Source organism: Sturnus vulgaris, chromosome 31, assembly GCF_052056855.1.
Source record: "Sturnus vulgaris isolate bStuVul1 chromosome 31, bStuVul1.hap1, whole genome shotgun sequence".
NCBI lineage: Eukaryota > Metazoa > Chordata > Aves > Passeriformes > Sturnidae > Sturnus > Sturnus vulgaris.
In genome coordinates, this window is record NC_142273.1 from 2,731,048 (window position 1) to 2,743,231 (window position 12,184).

Genomic DNA, 12,184 nt, shown 5'->3' on the forward strand with positions numbered 1-12,184 from the left:
CCCAAAATTGGAGAATCCCATTCCTAAAGCGCCACAGATCTGAACAAAGAAACACCATCTCTGCCAGTTGAACCAAAAAGCTGCATTTTGGTGCCAAAAAGAGGGAAACGAGTCCTGTGTTCCCCGGGCACTGGGAGGAGGGATGAGGAGCCGGGGGTGTACTGGGAGTGCTGAGAGGGGCATTGCAGAGGCACTGGGAGTACAGGGGAACTGGGAGAGAGAATGGGAACCACCTGGATCTACTGGGAGCAATGGAGAGGCACTGGGAGGGGAAACAGGGAGCCCTTGGGGGTACTGGGAGCACGGTGGGGAGGGAATGGGGAAATCTCTGAGGGTACTGGGAGCACTTGGATGTGGAATGGGGAGGCACTGGGGGCAGTGGAAGGGGGGTGGGGAGGCCCTTGGGGGTTCAGGGGCCATGGGGAGCTCTGGGTGCCCTGGTGACCCCTCACTTGTGCCCACCTACCCGTGAATGTTGGGCACCCACGGGAGCAGTGGGGGGGACACACACGGGTGGTTGCCCATGGGTGGGGTCCCCCAGTGCCCCCAGTTCCCCCAGTTCCCCCAGTTCCCCCAGTTCCCCCAGTTCCCAGCCGTGCCCCGAGTGTCACAGCACATTCCCGTAGATGTCCCCACATTCCCGAGGTCGCCCATGGGTTGCTGCCACCTCTGCGTAGGTCACCTCGGGATCCTGGAGTGTGGTGGCACAGGGGGACACTGCGAGAGACACTGGCTGTGCCATCTGGGCACAGGGACACCCATGGGTGACGTGTCCCTGTGTCCCAGCCCGGACTCACCCCCCGTCTGCTTGGTGACCACAACGTGGGTGTACAGCACCTCCCCCTCCTCTGGGGGGGCCGGGGGCTCCGGGGGGGCCCTGAGGGAATCAAGGGGATGTGTGGGGGGGATGGGAGGTCTTGGGGGTTGGGGTGAAAGGGGAGAGTGTGGTTTGAGCCCCCCACTCACCTTTCCTGCTGCTTCCTGGCAGCTGCAAAGGAAAGAGGGGAGGGGTAACTGTGGGGTCCCCATGGCCCCGACCCCTCTCAGGAATCCTCAAACCCCACTGCACCCTCAATTTCCCCCAGGACCCCTGAGCATCCCTGGAGCCCCCCAGAACCCCTGAACCACCCCAGTGCTCTGCACACCCTGAGCTCCCAGAAGCTGAAGCCTGACAGGAAGGGGAACTCTCCAAATTCCCCTGGTATCACTGAAAGAACCCCCAAAATCCCTGCAAGACCCCCAACACCACCCCAAATCCTTCAGGACCCTGAGCAAAGGTCCTGAGCTCTCAGCACTGCCCAAGTCAGGAGCTCTGGGTGCCGCCCCATCACCCCCACATTTAGGTGTCCCCCCAGCTCCGGGGGTCCCCATTGTCCCCATTGTCCCCCCATTGTCACCCACCCCTGTTGTGGCACCGGTGCCAGCCCACAGCTCCAGCCAGGAGCAGGAGCAGGAAGAGGAGGGACCCGCCAAGGCCTGCGGCCACTGCTGGGGACAGAAGGGACACATCAGGGTCACCTGTCACTGCAGGGCTCCTGCAATCCCAGTGAGCCCGTGTGACCCCACCTGTGATCCAGTGTCCCTGTGGTGTCACCTCCAGGGCCAGCTCTGGGCTGAGTGCCCGGAACACGCGGTGCCCGTCCTGTCCCAGCTGGTTGGTGGCCACGCACTGGTAGGTGCCCGAATGTCCCACATCGACGGCCCCAAGCTCCAGGAGGGGACCCCGGGCCACCTCGTGCCCGTCACGCAGCCAGGTGAAGGTGACAGGGGCTGAGCCCACCTGCACCGAGCAGCGCAGGGTCACGGGGTCACCTGGGCGCACCTGGAGTGCCGGGGGACCGGGGGTGATGGTGGCATTGGCCACGGGCACTGCGGGGACACAGACAGGGCTGAGGCCGGGGGAAGGGGCTGGCACCCGGTGTGGGGGGAGGGGGGGACGGGAGGGATGGGTTTGATGGGGAAATGTGGTGGATGGGGACACCCCATGGGGGGGGGGAGGGGACACAGAGAGCGATGAGGGGACACAGGGCAGAGGCGGGGGGCACAGGAGAGATTTCTGGGGGTCAGGGATGTAGCCAGGTGGGGGTCCCGTGGGGGCTGTGGGGGCTCCCCGTGCCCATCCCCGCACTCACTGCGCACCGTGACGCCGAGCCGGGCGCTGCTCTTCCGCACGGCCCCCCCCTCGGAGCGCACCTCGCAGCTGTAATTCCCCGAGTGGGAGACCCCCACGGCGGGCACCAGGAGCTGCGGGGACCCCTGCGGGCCCCCCACCAACTGCCCGTCCTGGTAGAAGCGGTACAGGAGGGGGGCTGGGGGCCGCAGGGGGCTGGGGGTGCTGAGGCAGCTGAGTTTGAGGGGGGACCCCTCGGGGAGCTCGGGGGGACCCTCCAGCACCAAGACAGGCGTGAGCTCTGTGGAGATGAGAGGGGGATTTGTGACCCCGAGTGCCTGGGGAGGGGCTGTGGGGGTGTCGGGGTGGGGCTGTGGGGTGCTCACCCTGCACTGTCACTGTCACCTGCGCAGATTCCTTCCACCCCCAGCTTCCCACCCAGCCCCTGCAGTGGTAGCGGCCGCTGTGGTTCAGCTGCAGAGGGGACAGGGACAGCTCGGTGCCATCGCCGATCGTCCCCAGTTTGTTCCCGTCGCGGTAGAAGGACACCCAGGTGACCGGATCGTCCCGCCAGCCCCGGCAGCGCAGTGTCACCGTGTCCCCCTTCAGCAGCGCCCGCGCCGGCACCTGCAGCACCAGCCAGTCTGTGGGACAGGGGGGACCTGTCACAGTCAGTGTCACCCGGACCCCTCATTGGGTCACAGCAGGGGTCCCCAATTCCAGCACGGGGATCCCCCTGCACTGGGATGCTCTGGGATGTTCCCAGAGCAGGGGACAGGCTCTGGTCACACCAGGGGTGACCCATGGAGCTGAGCCCACCCTGAGCCCTCGGGGTCCCCGCGGGTGCCAGGCTGGGGACACCCAAACCCCCTCACCATCTAAGACTGTCACTCGGGGGCTGAGCCTGGTCCCGGGTCTCTCACACGTGTAGTTGCCACTCGCGGTGACACGGAAGCTGTCGCCTCTCTGCTGTCCCCATCTCTGCCCGTTCCTGTACCAGGTGGTGTCACCGGCGGTCCCCGAGCCCTGGCAGGTCAGTGTCACCGGGTCCCACAGCACCGCCGGCCTCCAGGGGGGCTCCACCAGGAGCTGGGGGCTCTGGGCACCTGCGGGTGACAGGGGACACCAGCCTGGCAGGGCCACCACGGGGCTGGGGACAGCGGGGCAGGGACATGGCATCCCCCGAGGACTCACCAGCGAGGCCGAGGGTCTGGGCTGGAAGGGAGAAGGGACAGGGCTGGCTGGGGGTGGCACCGTGGGGACAGCAGCACCTGGGGCACCTGGTGTGGTGTCTGTCCCCAAACTGTCCCCACGGGAACACTGGTGTAGCACGGAGGGTTTGAGCACAGGGACACCTCGGTCACCCTGGGCTGAGGCAGGACATGGGGACACTGTGGACACCCCATGTGTGCACAGGTCACCTCCCCCAGCCCTACAGCACCTGTCCCCACGGCCGCATCCCCATGGCCCTGTGCCCGTGACCCCATTCCCATGGCCCCTGTCCCCATGGCCCATCTGCATGGGACGTGGCCCTTGTCCCTGGCCCTGCATCCCTGTCTCCCTGTCCCTGTCCCCACAGCTGCCCCAGCCCCAAGGTTCCTTTTGCCACATCCTTGTCCCCCCATCTCGATCCCCCTGTTGCCATCCCCACATCCCAGTTCCCCTCTTCCTGTCCCCAGGGCCACCCCACGACTCTGCTCACACTGGGCTCCATGCCCATGCCCTGGCTCTGCTGGCCTTGGGGACCTCAGGGGACCCCGCAGCCCCCCTGTGCCCCCTCCCCACCGCTCTCTGCCTCAGCGGGGCCCATCCCCGGGCCGTCAGGCCCGTGCCCGGGGCACTCACCCCACAGGAGCAGCGCCACCTTCCCGGCCATCCCGCTGTCCCCGGCCATGGGCACTGGCTGTCACTCGCTGCTGTGGCCACCTGTCCCCTGCCTGGCGGCTCTTCCCATGAAGGGACAGGAAGCGAGGTCACGTCTCGTCCCCACGTGTTGGTGGCCTCCGGTGGGGGCAGGGTGTGGACAGGATGGGGACCCAGTGACACATGAGGCTGAGAGGGATGTTGAATTTGTCTTTACAAATGAGTTGTGGATCAGCCTGTAGAGAAGGCTAGCACTGAGAGATAAAAGAAACAATGGGATGGATTCCACTGATTGATGAATGGAAAGAGATATTTGCCTTTACAAACAAACTGTAGGGCTGCTGATAAATGAAATTGGATATCGAAAGATGAAAGAAGCAAAGGGGGGAAAACTATGAATACTATAAGAATTAAAAATTAAAAGGGAGGGTTATACATTAGAGGGGAATTTCAGGTATCAGGCGTTCCGGGAAGTCTGTGCCTCTCAAGTACCTAAGCCAATGGGGAAAGAGAGAGGGAAATGGGGCCGGGAAAATAGGATAAAAAGGAGGCTGCGTCCTCCAAAAATTGGAGAGATCCCAGGGGAATGTCCCATGGCCTCTCCCTTTATTCGAATAAAGCAAAAAGGACTCCTCTGTCTCCTTTTTGGACATAAACCTCTGGTGTTTGTGGATTAATTTTCCTGACAATTTGGGGGCTCGTCCGGGATCTTTCCACCGTCCGGGGCGGCGGGCGGCGAGCGGAGCTGAAGGCGCCTCACCCAGTTTGGGTGATCAGCTCCCCTTGGTGCCGGCCGGTACCGGGTGATCCATTGGGTTCCCGAGACTGTCCAGGAGACAGACGAGTGGCGGACCAGGGGGGTCCGTGAAGAGTCCGCAGGGAAGGACCACTGAAAATCTCACCGGTGAGTAAAATGGGATCTTCGGGGAGCAAACCTGGGAGGGCACCCATGGAGGGTAGCACAGGTAAACCTGGGAGGGCACCCATGGAGGGTAGCACAGGTAAAACGGGGCACCCAGAGAGGGTTGGAAAGGTGAAGCCGCGAAGGGGCCCCGGCAAATGGGATGACGATCCCATAATACCCCCGGAGAGTCCCTTGGGGTGAATGCTGAGGTCTTGGGACAGATTGTATATTCACCCAGAAGTAACTATGGAAATTATGGTAAAATATTGTTATTTTGTGTGGCCAGAGTATAAGTTGGCAAGGGGACTTATATGGCTACTTATGGAACAGATAAAATTCATTTGTGTCGAATTTTGTGAAGGTATTTAGAGGAAAGTGGTGAGGATTGGGATGTTTTTCAGCACCTTCCCCCGTCTTGTTCTACAGTGTTGCCAGCTGCAGGTCGTCTGTATCCTCAACTTTCAGAGCAAGGGGATCAGGGAAATGTTTTTCCTACAGCCTCACCTGAGAAGGATGATGGTGTAGGGGGAGGGGAGCAGCATGTTCTATCACCCCCCAGAACTAGAATTTGAACTCAGTTTAGGGCATCAGAAGCCCCCCAAGAGACAGGGGTACACCAGATGCCACTCTGTCAAGTTCCTTTGGGGGGTCAAGGGGGAGGATTTGGGTTTGTAATTGTACCACTCACTACCCAGGATATAAGAGGGTTGAAAAAAGAATTACCCCCATATTTGGATGATCCCATAGGGGTGGGGGAAAAGATAGAGGAATATTTAGGAAATGCGGATTATACATGGAAGGATTGGGATTTTCTTTTGGGAATTTTGTTTGGGTCATCAGAGAAACGAATGATTTTGCAGAAAGCTCGGCAGCTGTGGGAGGATGAACACCCACAAGCAGCAGGGGGGGCTGGACCCAATGCACCTGTGGTGGGTGATGCCATCCCCCAGGCAGACCCCCAGTGGGACCCAAATAACCAGGCCAGTCTGGCTCGCCGTGATTGCCGTGCTTATTTGATCAGGGCAATCAAGTCAGCGGCTCCCAGAACGAACAACAGAGCCAAGGCTATGTCGTTAGAACAGGAGAAACAGGAAAGCCCTCATTGGTTGGAGAGGATTAGGGATGCCCTGAGGAAGCACGGGGGGATGGATCCTGAAGGGCCAGCCTTCAACACATTGCTTAAGGTGCAATTTGTTACTAAGGCCTGGCCTGATATAAGGAAAGGAGTACAGAAAGATGAAAAGTGGCAAAATAAGCCTCTAGAGGAATTGGTTAGAAAAACACAGCAGATATGTGTAAGAAGGGATGAGGAAAAGGCAGAAGCTAAAGCAAGGATGATGGCAGAGTTTTTTGCAGCCCCGGAGGAATAAACCGCAGGGTCCAAGGGGTCCCCAGGGACAGAGGGGACGGGGTCGGTCACAAGGAAGGGGCAGAGGGATTCCCTCCTCGGCAGGGGACAGCCGACCCAAACAGCGGCTGGGGAAGAACCAGTGTGCTGTCTGCAGGGCAGAAGGGCATTGGAAAAACGAGTGTCTGCAGAAACAACTGGACCCTCAGGAGGAGGAAGTCCAGAGGATAATGGAAATGGATTGTTAGGGGTGTCAGGGGCTCCTATTATACCAAGGACCCACCACTCAGGAGCCCTTGATAACTTTTAAGGTGGGTCCGGATCGAGAGGAGGTGTGTTTTCTGGTAGACACGGGGGCCTCTCGGTCCAACTTAAATTTTATACCTAAGGGGGGGAAATTGTCAAAAAGATCCTTGGTTATTCAAGGAGTAAGCGGGAAGGATGAGCGAGTGCATTTTATTCAACCGCTGTTAATAGATGTGGGGGACAGATTTGAACTGCATGAATTCTTGTTTGTTCCTAATTGTGATTGTAATTTACTGGGAAGAGATTTGATGGCTAGAATGGGAATGCAAATTAGCATTGTACGAAGTGACACGGAGTCCGAAACTGTGATATCTTTGTGTAAAATGTCTGAAAAGGCTTATGCTAAAATAAATCCGGAAATATGGGCAGCTCCAGGGAAATATGGGAAACTGGACATAGAGCCTCTCCAAATTACTTTGAAGCAACCAGGACAAGTGGTGTCTAAAAAGCAATGCCCTCTTTCAAGGGAGGGAAAGAAGGGGTTACAGCCTGTTATTGAGTCCCTGCTAAAAGCAGGTCTTTTAGAGCCGTGTATGTCTCCCTATAACACTCCTATCCTGCCGGTTAAGAAACCAGATGGAACCTACAGAATGGTGCAGGATTTAAGAATAATAAATGAGATTGTCAAACCAAGGCATCCCACAGTTCCAGATCCATACACGATCCTGAATCAAATCCCTTCTTCACATCAGTATTATTCTGTACTGGATTTGAAGGATGCTTTCTGGGGGTGTCCAATCACAGAAGATAGTAAACAGTATTTTGCTCTTGAGTGGGAACAGGAGGAAGGAGGGAAAATGATAAAACAACAATTGCCATGGACAGTACTCCCTCAAGGATATACAGAGTCACCAGTTCTGTTTGGGCAAGCTTTACAGAAAATATTAAGAGAGTTTACTCCACCCTTAGGAGTCAAGTTGTTGCAGTATGTAGATGATTTGCTCTTGTCAGGGGAACAGGAAAAGGTGGTTGAAGAGGCTACTGTAAAGCTGCTTAATTTTCTTGCAAAAAAGGGATTTTACAGGTACTGTTACCCCAGACTAAAAAGGAGTTACAGCGGTTTTTAGGGTTGGTGGGGTACTGTAGAGCATGGATCGAGGATTTTTCTGTGGTGGCCAGACCTTTATATAACTTTTTAACTCAAAACAGTCCTAATCGTGGTCTGGTGTCGTGGTATGGACACCAGAAGGAGAGAAAAGCTTTAAGAAATTAAAAGACAAATTGGTTAAGGCCCCAGTCTTGGCTCTTCCAGACGCAGAAAAAGAATTTCAGCTATATGTGGATGTCAAACAGGGTCATGCTAAAGGAATTTTGGTACAAGAGCATGAGGGAACACGGAGGCCTGGTGCCTGTTTTTCTAAGTTGTTAGACCCGGTGCCAGAGGCGGCCCCATTGTCTGCAGAACTGTGCAGCCACAGCTCTGATGGTGGCTGAGGCCCCAAAGCTGACAAGGGGAGGGCATCTCATTGTTAAAGTTCCACATCAGATTAAAGCTTTGTTAACTGAGAGAGCCTCTAAGTGGATGACGAGTGCTCGATTATTACAGTATGGATCTTGTTTAATGGAACAGGAGGATTTAGAATTCAAAGGTGGGGAAATTTTTAATCCAGCCTCTTATTTAAATGGCCCTGGAGAAAAGGGGGGCCAGGAAGAAATCCATGATTGTATCCAGGTTATAGACCTCCAGACACGGGCTAGGGAAGATCTACGGGATATTCCCTGGCCTGAGGGAGAGAATGTGTTCATTGATGGGTCCTCCAAGGTGGTAGAAGACAAACGATTTACAGGATACTCTATCGTGAATGGGAAGCAATTAAAGGAAGGGGGGAGGTTACCACACACCTGGTCAGCTCAGACAGCAGAGCTGTACGGGCTTGTGAGAGCCTGTGAATTATACCAGGACAAGACAGTGAATATCTTTACTGATTCTAAATATGCATATGCGGTAATACATGCATTTGGAAAACTATGGGAAGAAAGAGGTTTATTAAGCTGCAAAGGAACGACATTAGCTCACGAGAACTTAATCTCTCGCCTATTGGAGGCAGTGAATTTACCAAAAAAGGTGGCGATAATCCACATTAAGGGGCATCAGGCAGGATGGTCGGAGGAGGCAATAGGAAACCGACTGGCTGATGAAGAAGCTCTCAAAGCTGCATTGTTGCCAGAAGTCTCTAAGATCCTGCCTTTGCTCCCAGTAACTGCACCGCTGCCAGAGAAACTCTCTTTTCCACCAGAAGAACTTGAAATAATTAAAAAGAGTGGGGCAGAGGAAAGAGAAAATAATTGGTTTACAAGGGATGGTAAGCAGTGGATACCAAAAGCTCGAGCCTTACAATTGTTAAAACAATTTCATGAAGGGAGTCATTGGGGCTCCCGAGGACTGGCAGAAGCCTTCCTCAAAATGAACGCTGCTGTTGGTCTCTTTAGCCTGGCAAAGCGAGCCACTGAAGGCTGTTTGACTTGTGCTAAAACCAACAACAAAGTTACAAAGAAACTGGCCAGGGGAGGGAGGCGTTGGGCAGTACGTCCCTTCCAGAGATGCCAGGTGGATTTTACTGAAATGCCTCGAGTGGCAAGATTTAAATATCTTCTGGTAATAGTATGTCAATTAACCGGGTGGCCAGAAGCATTTCCAACTGTGTCAGCAACTACAGGATCAGTTGTTAAAATATTTTTGGAACAAAAAATTCCAAGATATGGGATGGTGGAAGCGATAGATTCAGATAAGGAAACTCATTTTACAGGAAAAATTCTTCAAGGAGTTATGACTGCTTTAGGGATACAGTGGAACCTCCATACCCCCTGGCACCCACAGAGTTCGGGCCAGGTTGAGAGGATGAATGGAGAAATAAAGAAACATCTCCTGAAGCTGGTGATAGAAACTAAAATGCCGTGGGTACGGCTCCTGGCCCTGGCTTTAGCAAGGATAAGAGCCAGACCCAGGGGAGATATTCAATTATCTCCCTTTGAATTGATCTTTGGAATTCCTTACCCTTGTAATTCTCAGCCGAGTGGGGGGATAGAGATAAGTGATGTGTATTTGAAACAATATGTGGCTCGGATACTGTCTCTTGTGAAATCTCTTCGACAGGAAGCTCAGCTGGCACAGACCCTGCCTTTGGACTTTGCTGTTCACAACATCCAACCGGGACACTGGGTCCTGGTTGAGGAGTGGGAAGAAGCACCACTGGTGGCCAAGTGGCGTGGACCTTTCCAGGTGTTGCTGAGCACAGACACAGCCGTCAAGACAGCTGAACACGGCTGGACCCATCACACTCGGGCCAAGGTCTCTGCAGCCCCAGAGATTTGGACATCTCAGCTGGAGGAGAAGGACGGGAAGCCGCGACTGACACTCGGCAGGAGGGGACTGGAGCAGCAGCCAGGGCGTCGACATCGGGGGAAGCCTCGTGTGCCCACCCACAGAGTGCCTGCTGAAATAGTCTGTGTGGGCATCCCTCCTCTCAGATCTCCAGGCACTGGGGGCCAACCCTTGCTGTCATTGTTTTCTTCATGTTGAGCTGTTTCTGTGCCTTCACTCGCCACAAGTGGTGTGAAAGACAACGTGAAAGTAAAAATTAAGTTAGGAGATTAGATTACACAATTAGAATGTTTCTCTTAATAATGTTACCTTTATATTATTGGTTAGGTTGGAGCCAAGAATGGGAAAATAATTGTTTTGACCTTAGGAGAAAAAGTAGCAAAAACCTTTATGGGAATGGGACATGTTTTCTTGGCTACCTGGTGGACTATAGGTTAAACAATTACTTTTTTTCCTCTTATGTGCTGTAGCAACTCTAATCTTTTTACCATGCACGATCCCTTGCTTAGTACAACTTATTCAACATGTGATCAAAGGGATGCAGGTAACAGCCACGCCTACTGATCCAAAAATGGTTACAAAAGGGTAGAAATTGATGTCACTCCAAATAATTACAAAACCAAAAAAAAAAAGAAAAGACTCAGGAACAAAATATTAAGTAAATGATAGCTAAAGTTTGTAAAGACAATTATTAAAAATAAAAGAGGAGGGATTGAGAGGGATGTTGAAGTTGTCTTTACAAATGAGCTCTGGATCAGCCTGTAGATAAGGTTAAGCACTGAGAGATAAAAGAAACAATGGGATGGATTCCACTGATTGATGAATGGAAAGAGATATTTGCCTTTACAAACAAACTGCAGGGCTGCTGATAAATGAAATTGGATATCGAAAGATGAAAGAAGCAACGGGGGGAAAACTATGAATTCTATAAGAATTAAAAATTAAAAGGGAGGGTTATACATTAGAGGGGAATTTCAGGTATCAGGCGTTCCGGGAAGTCTGTGCCTCTCAAGTACCTCAGCCAATGGGGAAAGAGAGAGGGAAATGCGGCCGGGAAAATAGGATAAAAAGGAGGCTGCGTCCTCCAAAAATTGGAGAGATCCCAGGGGAATGTCCCATGGCCTCTCCCTTTATTCGAATAAAGCAAAAAGGACTCCTCTGTCTCCTTTTTGGACATAAACCTCTGGTGTTTGTGGATTAATTTTCCTGACAAGGCTGATGGTGGGGACAGGATATTTCCAGAGTTTGGAGGCTGAGGTGGTGCAGGGGAACAAGGATTGGGTGTCCAGGGGATTGGGGAGCCAGGGATGGGGTCCCATGGGAATGGGGGTCCCAAGGGTTGGGTGGGTTCAGACTCAGGGATGAGGGTCCCAGAACAACGTGGCCTCCAGGGATTTGTGATCATGGGATGGATCCCAGGGATGGGGGTGCCAAGGAAGGGATGACATGACGGATGGGGATTCCCATGTTTGGGTTCCCAGGGGAATTGGGGTGCCCTGTCCTTGGGGATTCCTGTCCCAGAGGTGGCACATCCATCCTGGGCACCTCTGTCCTGGGGGACCCTGAGCATTCCTGCTGTCCCCAGTGGGACCCTGGAACCTCTGGGGGGCCCAAACTTAAGGGGACGCTGGGTACGACCTTGCCTTGATGATGGGAAATCCCAGGATACATTTGCTTCAATTCCCTGATGCCCAGTTCTTGGAGGCAAAATTATAAATGCATAGAATAAAGGCAAAAATCTTTTCCCTCAACAATTTTTCCTCAGTCAAAAATGAACTCAGCAAAAATCAATTGGACAAGCTATAAAATGATCTGGTTTATAGAAACCTTTGAATCATTGCTCTCCCAACAAGTTGCTCACAAAACAAACACAAACAAATCACAAAGCAATGAGATTTGTTGGTTCCCTTTAGGAGCCCATTGGTGCCATCCCACAGCAGCATTTCCTTGTGGATAACACAGAGGGTGGAATGTCCCTGAGTGTCCAACAGCTCCATGGGATTGTTCCCTGCCTGCTGGGCACCAACCCAGCCCTAAGGAAGGCTTTCCTTGGGCCATAGTCAGGAACTCTTCCCATTTTCCTCATTCCCACTCTCAAACTTGATTGACTTCCCGTGGATTCTGCTCCCAAGCAGGGAGGAACTCTGTCCATCCTTGGAGCAGGGCACAGCAATCTGTGGCAATGCCCGTGTGTCCCTCAGGGTCTGATTCCCTGGGAAATCCACTGCAGCCTGCCCTCAATTCCCCTGCCTGGGCACTCCCTGCTCCTGCTGTGACACCCCTGTGCCCCAGAGCCACGGGTGCAGCCCCTGCTCGATATTTCCACACTTT